Source organism: Rhinoderma darwinii, chromosome 4 (genome assembly GCF_050947455.1).
Source record: "Rhinoderma darwinii isolate aRhiDar2 chromosome 4, aRhiDar2.hap1, whole genome shotgun sequence".
Classification (NCBI taxonomy): Eukaryota; Metazoa; Chordata; class Amphibia; order Anura; family Rhinodermatidae; genus Rhinoderma; species Rhinoderma darwinii.
Window position 1 is genome coordinate 271,851,456 of NC_134690.1, and position 12,528 is coordinate 271,863,983.

The 12,528-nt window shown below is 43.2% G+C and overlaps 1 long non-coding RNA gene across 1 annotated transcript in view; it reads right to left on the minus strand.

Moving 5' to 3' along the window:
- Positions 1 to 300: 300 nt before the first annotated feature.
- LOC142761117 (uncharacterized) overlaps positions 301 to 12,528 on the minus strand; it is a 95,413-nt gene continuing 83,185 nt past the window's right edge. Inside the window, exons 3-4 of the long non-coding RNA XR_012883510.1 lie at positions 1,610 to 1,689; positions 301 to 716 (exon numbers count right to left, since the gene is read on the minus strand). This is a non-coding gene — a long non-coding RNA (uncharacterized LOC142761117). The remainder of the gene's footprint in view (positions 717 to 1,609; positions 1,690 to 12,528) is intronic.

A 12,528-nucleotide genomic window follows, 5' to 3' on the forward strand; every position in this document is an offset into this window, starting at 1 on the left:
GCAGGGATCAGAGTTAGCTCTAATCCCCACCATTAACTCCTTAGATGTTGCGGTCAAAAGTGACCGCTGCATCTAGGTGGTTTGTAGCTGATCGGCACCCCCATGACGAGACTGCAGGGGTGCCAATGGTTGCTATGGCAACCGGAGGCCTAACAATGGCTTTCTGGTCTGTCAATGGTTGTGTTCAGATTGCACCGGTATCTTTGGGTGCTCGAGATAGGGTCCCAACCCGGATGTAGGTTAAGAATTGTAGTCTGCACACCTTGATTGTGTTCAAAATTATATTTATTTGTTTCTCAGGATAAATGGCAGAGGCTATATGTGCAACATCAACGTTTCGGTCGTAAGACCTTCGTCGGGCACTAGAAAAATATGTATATATAATTATAGCATATCATGAGTTTGGAGAACTGTCACATAATATACATCATAACATCACATAATATGTCATATATACACTAGATGTAGTATAGAATATATAACTCGGTCAATCTTAACATAGTCATTCTTTACAAAATAAGGCTATGAAATTGACAAAAAGATTAAAAACAATAGGAGGAAACAGTTGCATATGTCCCAGGTACAGTCACCACTATGGGGGGAACGCCAGTATGACTATAGGGAGGTTGGTGATGATCTAGGTAGTCGTACATATTCGGGTATGTATAATTTCGTGAGCACATTGGATAGGCAGGGTACCACTTGTCAATGATGATCTACGTAGCTTGTTAAGGCATAAATATGAACACAGCGGGATGTTAGATGAAAACTATTGTTGTGGAGTGGCATTAAGGGAAGATAGGAGTGCACATATCTTTATGGAATCCATGATTGTGTAATCATGAGTATGGTCATTGAGCGCCTCTCCGGGTGATGGTCCCTTAGTAAAAAGCATTCTAGAGGTACATTTTATGCATCATATACATCGCAGACTAGAAAGTGTCACAGAATTAGGTGCAGGGCATACAGTATAAATATAACAAACAAACAAGGATTAGTTGTACAAGCGAAGTTCCACTAGTCCAAAAAGAGTATACAGTGGAGTGTAGGCACCTCAATAAACTTTGATGATATATTCCTTACCTGAGCCGTACTGGGGACTTGATCGATCTGAGTGTACAATGCGTAGTAGCGCTGCTATAAATTGTATTCGGCGGCTTACCGCTCTTCATGGGCGCTGGTAATCCCTGGTAACTTCCTGGTTTTAAGTGCTGTGAGGAGGTGGCGTGTATCGTTGGTTGGAATGCATCGGCCAAGATGGCCGTGCGTTCCACCGCGTTGTGTTAGCGAGGTGTGGAACGTACGCGCATGCCCAGAGTGGATGGGTATCTCGAAATGAAGGGAGATCGCTGTCTCCTTGTTGGGCACATTTAAGACATGTTGTGGACTGGATAATAGAAGGACTTGCTATAGCATTTTTTGTGGTGGCCTTTATTACAATACATGACTCTGTTTTACGAAATATTCAGCAAAGTAATGCTGAATTGTTCCGTGGCGCCATCTTGTGCATATGTCTGGTAGTACAGTTTTTAAACAGATAGTGCAATTTTCAGTGTTAGGTAGATAATGAACTGGTTGGCTCTAGTACGCCCTATTGTAAAAAGGATACCGTGTCAATAGAGGTGATACGTAGGTGGTTGGAGTAAGGATCCCTTGTAGTACATGCAGGCTCAGAAGGAATCATTGAGTCTGGGATAAAAACAGATGCAGGTTATGTTAATGTCAATTATAGAATGACTGTATAATACATTTACACCTGGACAATGGGACGTATATATAGAATCAGGGAGGGTGACACATCGAGATGGAAAAACAGAGTTAGTTGAGGTATAACATCTTGGTTAACTAGCTAGTAGGTGCTTGAACGTCAAGCTTTCTGATATTGTTTATAGGAAGCTACTGATCTCGTACTCCCTATTGAGACCCCTAGGTTCTAGTGTCTGGAGTTTATGTATACAGTAGGCCTCTCTGCGTTTCAGTAGGTTGATCCTGTCGCCCCCTCTGCTGGAACATGTTCAATGACTTGGAACATAAGTTGAGATATATTGTGTTTGTGATGGGCAAAGTGTGCAGGGATGGGAAGTGTTGTTTTGCCGCATCTAATATTGGACTTGTGTTGGCTGATTCTATCTTTAATTCGTTGGGTGGTCTCACCTATGTAGGCTAATCCACAGGGACATTTGATCATATAGACCACGTAATTGGTGTTACAATCGAAATATTCTCTAATTGGAATACTCTGACCAGATGAGGGATGATGGATTTAGTCTCCTTTGATAATATGGGAACATTGAAGACAGCTTCTGCAAGGGAAGGTGCCCCCCTTAGGTGTACTCAGGAACGTCTGTCTGGATATTTTTCTGGATGATCCAATATCTGCCCTGACAATCTTGTCTTTAAGATTTATTTTTTTTTTAAACAGGGTAAGAAGGGGGATTTAAATTCCGTGACTTGTGGGTAGGCCTCCAGTAGTAGGGGCCAATGCTTCCTGATGACATGATGGATCTTATAGGTACATGGGTGATAGACATGCACGAAGGGGATGCGTTTTGGTTTGGCCTGGGTACGGGGAGAACTCGGTATTTGGGCTGACTCTACTGGGATAGCCTCTTTCTAGAAACTTCGTAGTCATGTTCTCAGTTCTTTCCCTCCGCAGTGATGGGTTGTCTACAATGCGGTTTACCCGTGTATATTGCGATCTAGGTAGGGAATTTCTGGTTGCCAGTGGGTGGCAGCTGGAATAGTGCAAGAGGCCATTCTTATCTGTCTCTTTAGTGTAAAGATCACTGCTGAGTTTGCCATGTACATCTTTTATAATTGTTGTGTCGAGGAAGTTTATTTTGAATTTGTCATGGCTCAGAGTAAATTGTAACTCTGGCCAGATGCTGTTCAGATATGTCGTGAAGTTGTGAAGGCTAGTGGTTGTGCCTTACCATAGGCAAAAGATGTCATCTATATACCTTTTCCACATTCGGGCGTGCTGTCTAAAAAGGTTGTTAGGATAGATGTAATGTTCTTCCAGATAGGCCATGTAGCAATTGGCGTATGGGGGGGCAACATTAGAGCCCATTGCCGTGCCTTGTAATTGTATGTAGAATTGGTCCTCAAAGAAGAAGAAGTTATCAGTCAGTACAAGATTGAGTAGGTCGTCACAGAGGTTTATGACGTCCGGATGTGTATTAGTGTTGGTTAGCATTTCGTGTACTGCTCTTGTGCCCTTAGTGTGTTCGATAGATGTGTACAGGCTACAGACATCAAATGTTACCAGTATGGTCTCCGTGGATACTTTGTTTAGTCTTCTGATATGTGCAAGAAATTCTGTGGTGTCTAGCAGATATGATTTTGTTTTCCTGACTAGAGGTGTAAGTATTTTTTCTAAGAATCTGGAGATAGGTGAGAAGATAGAGTCAGTGGATGCAACTATTGGACGGCCTGGGGGCTTATCAAGTCTTTTGTGGATCTTTGGGAGAACATAGAACACCGGTGTGATGGGATGTCTATTGGTCAGGAATAATGCTGCCTCCTGATCTATGGTACCTTTGGCCACGTATCTATCCAGAATGTCGGTGGCCCTAGTCATGATTCTACTTGTTGGGTCATGGTCAATGGGTTTATAGACTGACGCGTCACTCAGCTGTTTATACACTTCCTCCATATATGTGTTCCTATCCATGACGACTATAGCCCCGCCTTTATCTGTGGGTTTGATAATTAGATCCCTATCGTTGGTAAGTGAGAGTAGGGCTTGCCTCTCAACATTGCCCATGTTGGTCTGGCATTTAAAAAGGCCTAGGTCAAAGTCGTGGCGGAAAATCTCCACGTCTCTCTGGACCAGTCCAATGAATGTTTCCAATGGGGGTGAATTTTTTGGGGGAGCGAACAAGCTTTTATTCCTCAGTCCCAGTTCTTTCGAGGTGATCGTGGAGGTCACACTCGTCGTCATAGGATCCTCTGGTCCTCGGGCTTCCCCCTTGTTGGAGAAAAAGACCCGTAGACGTAAGGTTCTGTAGAAGCGGTTTAGATCCATGTCCAGCTGGAATAGATCATATCTATAAGTGGGGCAGAAGGAAAGGCCCTTCTGTAGTAGGAGGAGTTCAACTTCCTGGTTTTAAGTGCTGTGAGGAGGGGGCGTGTATGGTTGGTTGGAACGCATCGGCCAAGATGGCCGTGCGTTCCACCGCGTTGTGTTAGCGAGGCGTGGAACGCACGCGCATGCCCAGAGTAGATGGGTATCTCGAAATGAAGGGAGATCGCTGTCTCCTTGTTGGGCACATTTAAGACATGTTGTGGACTGGATAAAAGAAGGACTTGCTATAGCATTTTTTGTGGTGGCCTTTATTACAATACATGACTCTGTTTTACGAAATATTCAGCAAAGTAATGCTGAATTGTTCCATGGCGCCATCTTGTGCATATGTCTGGTAGTACAGTTTTTATTCAGATAGTGCAATTTTCAGTGTTAGGTAGATAATGAACTGGTTGGCTCTAGTACGCCCTATTGTAAAAAGGAGACCGTGTCAATAGAGGTGATACAAAGGTGGTTGGAGTAAGGATCCCTTGTAGTACATGTCAAGTACGGAAGCCTTTAAGCAAGCCTATTAGGTCCCCCCCAGAGGCGGGAAGCAAATAGGCTTGCTGTCAATGTACAACTGACAGCAATAATACACTGCACTATGTAGGTATAGTGATCAGGGATTTAAAAAAAAGTGGGACAAAAAAAAAAGTTCATAAAAATATATAAAAATAAAAAAAATAAAAAGTTTCTGCTTTTATTCTGTGTTTATTGCCAAAATTCCACGAAGATTTGCAACATCCCCCCGGTTGGCCGATCGTATCGGGCACTGGTTCATTGTTGCAACCCTTGTCCATATATGTAGATTCCTTCCTCCAAGTTATAGTTCACAATCTTGATAGGTGTCTGAAAGACACCAATGAATTTCTGACTAGACTTGAAAATATTGAGAGTACAGGTATAACATATTTTTGTATCCTTGATGTGCAAAGTTTATACACCAATATTCCTCAAAATGGTATGGCTTGCATTCGCGAGTGGTTATGTCAAAATAGCAGGTTGCATAATCGTATTATTATGGTCTTGATTACCATGTTAGAGATGGTGTTATTTAAAAACTATTCCTGGTTTGATAATGATTTTTATTTGCAGGTTTCATGGAACTTCTATGGGGTCGTTTGTAGCCCCAAGTCTAGCTAATATATTCATGGCAGCTTTCGAGGAAACCTTTGCCTTTTGTGAACGGGGCTTAGAAAATTCGGCAACTTGGTTGATTTATGTGGATGATATTTTTCTGTTATGGAGAAGTGATGAAAAATCGTTGCTGGACTTTGCCCAATACTTGAATTGTTGCCATGAATATATTAGGTTTTCATTGGAGTATCACCCAAAGGTGATTTATTTTCCGGATGTGGAAGTAAGGTTGAAAGAGTGTGGTTTTGAGACCATGATTTTCACAAAACTTATTATATTATACAAGTTGTCATGCACCACAGGTATTGGTATTGATGGCCTGTCAAAAAGTCAATTAGTTCATGCTAGGAGGACTTCTAGCAATGATAACCTGTATAAACGTAATATGTGTAAATTAACTAATAAATTAGTTGACAGGGGTTACCCATTAGAGAAGATAGGATATGAGATTGCGGGTATAACAAGATGTGAAATAAGAACGAAAAAAAGACACAAATGAGAGAAAAAAACTAAATAGATTGGTGTATACTTCAACTTTAGACAAGCACACCAAGGTGGTGAAAAAAAGAGGTGCGCAAAATATTGGGATCTCTTTAAACAGGACCCCAAATTTAAGGCTTTGTTTCGTGAGCAACAAATATTTGCATACCGAAAGTTGATAATATTTATCACCCAACTGAAGGAAATAATATTGCGGTGAAAGGTTTTTTCACCTGTGAAACGGAAAATGTCATTTATTTGTTAACCCCTTAAGGACCAGGTCTATTTCGGCCTTAAGGACCAAGCATTCTTTTTCATTTTTTCCTCCCCGCCTTCCAAGAGTCATAACTTTTTTATGCTTATGTCAATATAGCCATATGAGGGCTTTTTTTTGCGGGACAAGTTGTATTTTTCAATTGCACAATTTTTGAGTGTATATATTATATTGCTTATCTTTTACTCATTTTTTTTAGGGAAGGAATTGAAAAAAAAACTGCTTTTCCAGCATTGTTTTTCGCGTTGTAAAATTTACGCCGTTTACTATGCGGTTTAAATAGCATGATAACTTTACTCTATGGATGAGAGCGATTACGGAGATACCAAATATGTATAGTTTTTTTAATGTTTTACGACTTTTGCAGAATTAAAACACTTTTAAAGAAAAATTATTTGTTTTTGCATCGCTGCTTTTCAAGAGCCATATGTGGACTTGTTTTTTGCGGGACGAGATGTTGTTTTCATTGGTATCATTTTGGGGAACATGAATTTTTGCTGTCGTTTTTGTGTGTTTTTTTTGTACTGTGCTCAGACGGCAGTTTAATTAATGAGTTAACTTTATTACTTGGGTCGTTATGATCATGGCGATACCATATATGTGTGTGTTTTGTGTTTTTTTGCACTTCTAGTAAATAAAACCACTTTTATAGAAAAAAGTGGTTTTATTAAAATTTTTACTGTAATCTTTTCCTTTTTTGTTTTTAATAAACTTTATGTAACTGTTTTAGTTTTTTTTTTTTATTAGTCCCACTAGGGGACTTCACCTTGCGATCTCTTCAGATCTCTTTCTGATCGCTTATATAATGATTTGGTATACTTAGGCAATAATGCTTTGGTATACTATCAGTGTAAGGCTGGGTTCACACACACTATTTACGGACGTAATTCGGGCGTTTTAGCCCCGAATTACGTCCGAAAATGCGGCTCAGGAGCGTTGGCAAACATCTGCCCATTCATTTGAATGGGTCTTACGATGTTCTGTTCCGACGGTCATTTTTTTACGTGCCGCTGTCATAAGGCGGCACGTAAAAAAGACGCCTGTGTCAAAGAAGTGCCTGTCACTTCTTCAGACGTAAATGGAGCCGTTTTCCATGGACTCCATGGAGAAACAGCTCCAATTATGTCCGTAATGGACGCAGCGAAAGAAGCCTGCACATGCCATTACGGCTGAAATTACGGTGCTGTTTTCTCCTGAAAACAGCACCATCATTTCAGCCGTAACGTACGCTGCCGTGTGAACATACCCTAAAACTGACAGGCAATCTATTAGGCTATACCTCTAGCACGGCCTGATAGGCATACAGCCAGGGGAGGCCTGGGCGCCTTTGTTAGGCACAGCTTCTGTGCCCACACTTCACGTACATGCACGGTGGAATGTGCTAATGGCTGGATTCTATGCCGTGTATGTACGTGATTCTGCAGCAAGGGGTTAAAGTGCCCGTGTGGAAAAGCGTATGTTGTACAAACAGCACGCCAGGTTAAACCACGTTTAAATGAGCATAAATCTAATATAAAAAAATATAAATAACTAAAACTGAAGGAAATTGAACAAAAGAAAGCAAATAAGTATTGAAGTAGAGAGGAAAGAAATAAGATGTAAATTCCATGAAGCAACAGTAGCTGGGCATTTTATTAATATGAATCATCATATATCTGACCTGGGATGGCAAATACTAGAACAGTTGTACGGAAAACAAGATGACGATAAGAATAGGCGATTATAATTCCAAAGATAGTTTTTTTGGATTACTAGGCTGGAGACATTGGAACCCAAGGGGTTAAATGAAACCAGTAGTTTCAAAGTGTTCCTGTGAGTAAAATGTGTATATTCAAGGATTTTTGTATTTGCTATATAAAAACAGTGTTCCTTGTGACTCCATGCAGCTGTGCGTGTTCTCATGTGTATATTGTATATATTTATATATGTGTCATGTTTTTTCAACTATTTAAGCCACTCAAACCTGCCTCATCTGCACAGATGAGTAAGGGGGCACGGTCTCTCAAAACATTGTGGCAAGGTGAGGAGGCATGACAAAAAGAGCTCAGTGTTCTCGGCTTTGAAAACTGAAATAGGAAAAAGGAAAAACAAAAAGGAACTGGAATTTGAAGCATCTTGCAGTTGTGAGCACGTCTTTTCATTACTTCTAAGCCCAAGTAAGGTGTCGGTGTTGTGCATATCCTGCTACAAATCTGATTGTTGGACTGCGGATAAGATTGGGCACCATCCATCAGTGCAACACTGGCCACTCATCTATGAATTATTATGCCCTGATGTACTTCACACAACTTACATATGCCCCCACATTATAAACTGAAATACCAGTAAAACTCGAGACAGAACTATTACCAAGCAAAATACGAACTCCAAAAGCCAAATGGTGCCCCCTCCCTTCTGAGCCCTACAGTGTGCCAAAACAGTGGTTTACGTCCACATATATGGCGTTCCCATACCCGGCAGAAGCTGCTTAACAGTTTATGAGGTGTTTGTCTTCAGTTGAACTAACTGGGCACAACATATCGTGCACTAAAATGGCATATCAGTGGAAATGTGCACCTTTCACTTTGAACCATCCGCTGCGCACCATCCTAATTTCTAATGAAAAAATGTCTGTGGGGTCAAAATGCTCACTACACCCCTTAAAATGCCTTAATGGGTAAAGTTTCCAAAGTGGAGTCACTACTTTGGGGTTTGTTTTACTATTTGACATCAGAACCCTCCAATTGTGGGCCAATGCTGTGAAAATCACCAAAATGGGCCTCAAATGCGCATGCTGTTCTTTAACTCCTAAGCACTGTCATATGTCCAGGCAAATGATAAATGCCGGGAGGGGTGTATTTTCCAAAATTTGGTCACTTCTCGGGGGTTTCCACTGTACTCTGGTACCTAAGGGAGCTCTGCAAATGCAACATGGTGCATGAACACCAATCCATCTGCTATCTAAAAGCCAAATGGCGCTCCATCCAATTTGAGCCCTGCCATGTGCTGAAACAGCAGTTTAGGGTCACATATGGGGTATCGCCATACTCGGAAGAAGTTGAGAAACAAACTGTGTGGTGTTGTTTTTTCCAATTACCTCTTGTGAAAATAAAAAAATTGGAAGCTAAGACAACATATATTTGGAAAAAAAATGTTTTTCATTTTCACTGCCTAATTCTAATATAATCTATTAAGCACCTGTGGGGTCAAAATTCTCACTACACCCCTAGGTGAATGCCCCGAGGGGTGTAGTTTCCAACATGGAGTCACTTTTCAGGGGTTTCCCCTGTACTGGTGCTTCAGCGGCTCTGCGAATGCAACATGGCTCCCAAAAAACAATACAGCAAAATCTGCATGCCAAATAGCGCTCCTGCCGTTCTGAGCCCCGTCTGACAACAAGCCATGAGTAAGGACGTTGTATTCATCCGAAACGCATAGGCACCGCTTAATATTACTAACCATCCTTGTATCTGGGACACATTTCTTTTAAAGCATCTTTTTGGAATAAAATTGGAATCTAGTTTCCTTTTAAACTAAACTTTTTTGCGTCTGCGCTGGATCATTATCTCCATTTTCCTGTTTCTACGACCGTGTGCCGACATGGAGATCCGGGCGCAGTCGGCAGTGGAAAAACTGCTAGAGGTGAGCTGGAGGATTACTCCTACAAACATTTTCTATTTTGTGTGGTATTACTATCTGTCTTACAGCAGATACATTTAAATTTAGAAAAATGCTAATTTTTTCAAATATTCTTTACATTTTGGTGTTTTTTTTACAAATAAACACTGAATGTATCGACCAAATTAACTACAATGTGTCAAGAGAAAACAATCTCAGAATCGCTTGAAAAAATAAAAGCATTCCTAAGTTATTACCACATAAGGTGACACAAGTCAGATTTTAAAAAATTGGCTTTGTCCATAAGGCCAAAACAGGCTGTGTCCTTAAGGGGTTAAAAGTTGCAGTCACAGTGCGTAGCCAAGCATTCAAGTGAGTGATGCCTCCACACAGGTATAATTGTAACAACATTAACACATCGTGACTAATTTATTTAAATACTTTTCAAACACATTTAATTTATGTTTCATGTTAATTGACCAAATCGGTGCACTTGTCAGGGTTGCATTCGCATATTAGGAATCTGTCACGTAGGGTTCGTGGACCCACTGGGCCATACCGTCTTGGCGGTGCGGCAGCTGTCCAACAGGGCGCAGGTCAGAGTCTATAGTTCATATAGGGTACCCGTGGCAGCTCGGACAGTAGCAAGGCAGGCTTGGCAGGCACTAGGCAGCAGGTAGACGTCAGGCGTGGAGAAGCAGGACAGGCGTGGTATACAGCACAGCATGGCTACAGCTAAGCATGGCACTAGATCAGGATACAGGTTACAGGATACAGGAACAGGGAACACCGAGAGCAGGAAACACTAGGGGACCATTTGCAAGACAGACTTGGAATACAACAACAACACTCAGGCGTGGGAGGATGGGGCTGGGACCTTCTTATAGCCCATGGTGCTTTGGGAGCAATTAGCTCAATATCCAACATGCGTGGGCTCTGGCATCTCAAGTATGGACTGAGCTCGTGATCGCACCCTGGTGGTCACTGTGTAGCAGGACGGCCGTAGGTGCAGACATCTCTTAAGAGAAGGGCGTCGACTGGATGGAAGGAGTCCGTGGTCAGCGACCACGGACGTTACAGTATCCCCCCTCTTACGCCCCCTCCTCTTGGGGCCAGAACGAGAGAGAAACCTCTTAATCAGGGTAGGAGCGTTGAGATTCTCCTGTGGCTCCCAGGACCTCTCTTCTGGACCAAACCCCCTCCAATCCACCAAATAAAAAGTCTATCCTCTCACTCTCTTGGTGTCCAAGATCTCCTTAACCTCAAAGATGTCTGAAGGGCCGCTGGAGGCAACTGCAGGGCTTGGAGTCTTGCTAAAGCGGTTCAGAACCACTGGTTTCAGGAGAGAAACATGGAAGAAGTTGGGGATCTTGAGGGTAGGAGGCAGCTGAAGCTTGCAGGCAACAGGGTTGATCTGCTGCAGGATCTCGAAGGGACCGAGGAACCTGGGAGCAAATTTGTATGATGGCACCCTTAGTTGGATATTCCTGGAGGATAGCCAGACCTTCGTGCCAGGGAGAAATTGAGGAGGTTCTCTTCTCCTTGTGTCAGCCTTCCGTTTCATGCAGTCGACCGCCAGCAGGATGGAGGATCGAGTCTGCTGCCAGATCTGCAGAAAGTCCACAAAAGCCATGTCAGCAGCTGGCACCTCGGACGTAACAGGGACCGGTAGAGGAATTCGTGGGTGCTGGCCATAGGCAATAAGGAACGGTGTCTTCTGTGTGGACTCGCTGGTAGAATTGTTGTAAGAGAACTCAGCCCACGGAAGCAACTGCACTCAGTCATCATGCTGCTTGGAGATGAAGTGGCGTATGTAGTTCTCCAAGATCTGATTGATCCTCTCGACCTGATCATTGGACTGAGGATGGTAGGCCGAGGAAAAGTCCAACTTTATACCTAGGAGTCCACAGAGGGCTCTCCAGAACTTCGAGGTGAACTGAACCCCCTGATCAGACACAATATACTGCGGCAAACTGTGCAGGCGGAAGATGTGTTGGATGAATAGCTTGGCCAGCAGAGGAACAAAAGGAAGACCGGTCAGAGGAACGAAGTGGGCCAACTTTGAAAATCGATCCACCACCACCCAGACAGTACTGCATCCAAGAGAGAGGCAGGTCCGTAATAAAGTCCATAGCTATATGCTGCCAGGGGGCATTGGGCACAGGCAATGGCTGGAGCAGACCAGCAGGTCTGGAGTGAGCGACCTTATTGTCTGCACATACTGAACAGGAAGAAACAAAGTCCATAATGTCCTTGGGCAGCGTGGGCCACCAGAAATGACGAGCAATCAGATCCCGAGTCTTACGGGTCCCCGCGTGACCTGCCAGTCTAAAGGAGTGTCCCCAGCGGAGGATTCTTCCACGGTCAGCCAGGCGCACAAAAGTCCTCCCTGGAGGAATGTCCCCAACTTGCAGGGGATTGACAGAGACAATGCAAGACAGATCAATGATATTCTGTGGAATCTCCATGGTGTCTTCTGTCTCGAAAGACCTGGACAAGGCATCAGCCCTCACATTCTTGTCGGCCGGGCGATAATGGAGCTCAAACTGGAACCTGGTAAAGAACAGTGACTACCTGGCCTGATGAGGGTTCAGCCGTTGGGCCGTCTGAAGATAGGTGAGGTTCTTATGGTCTGTAAAAATCAGGATGGGATGAGCTGCGCCCTCTAGTAGATGTCTCCACTCCTCCAGAGCCAATTTGATGGTCGGTAACTCCTGATCCCCAATCGAGTAGTTGCGTTCTGTGGAAGAGAAGAGCTTAGAAAAATATCCACATACCATTGACTTGCCGTTGGAGCCTCTCTGGAACAGGAGTGCACCAGCACCGACAGGGGATGTGTCCACCTCCAACGAGAACTGTAGAGAGACTTCTGGATGATGTAGGATAGAGGCTGACGTGAAGGCACTCTTCAGGCTATTGAATGCGGACTCTGCCTCAGGAGTCCACGCCTTGGCGTTCACGCCCTTCTTAG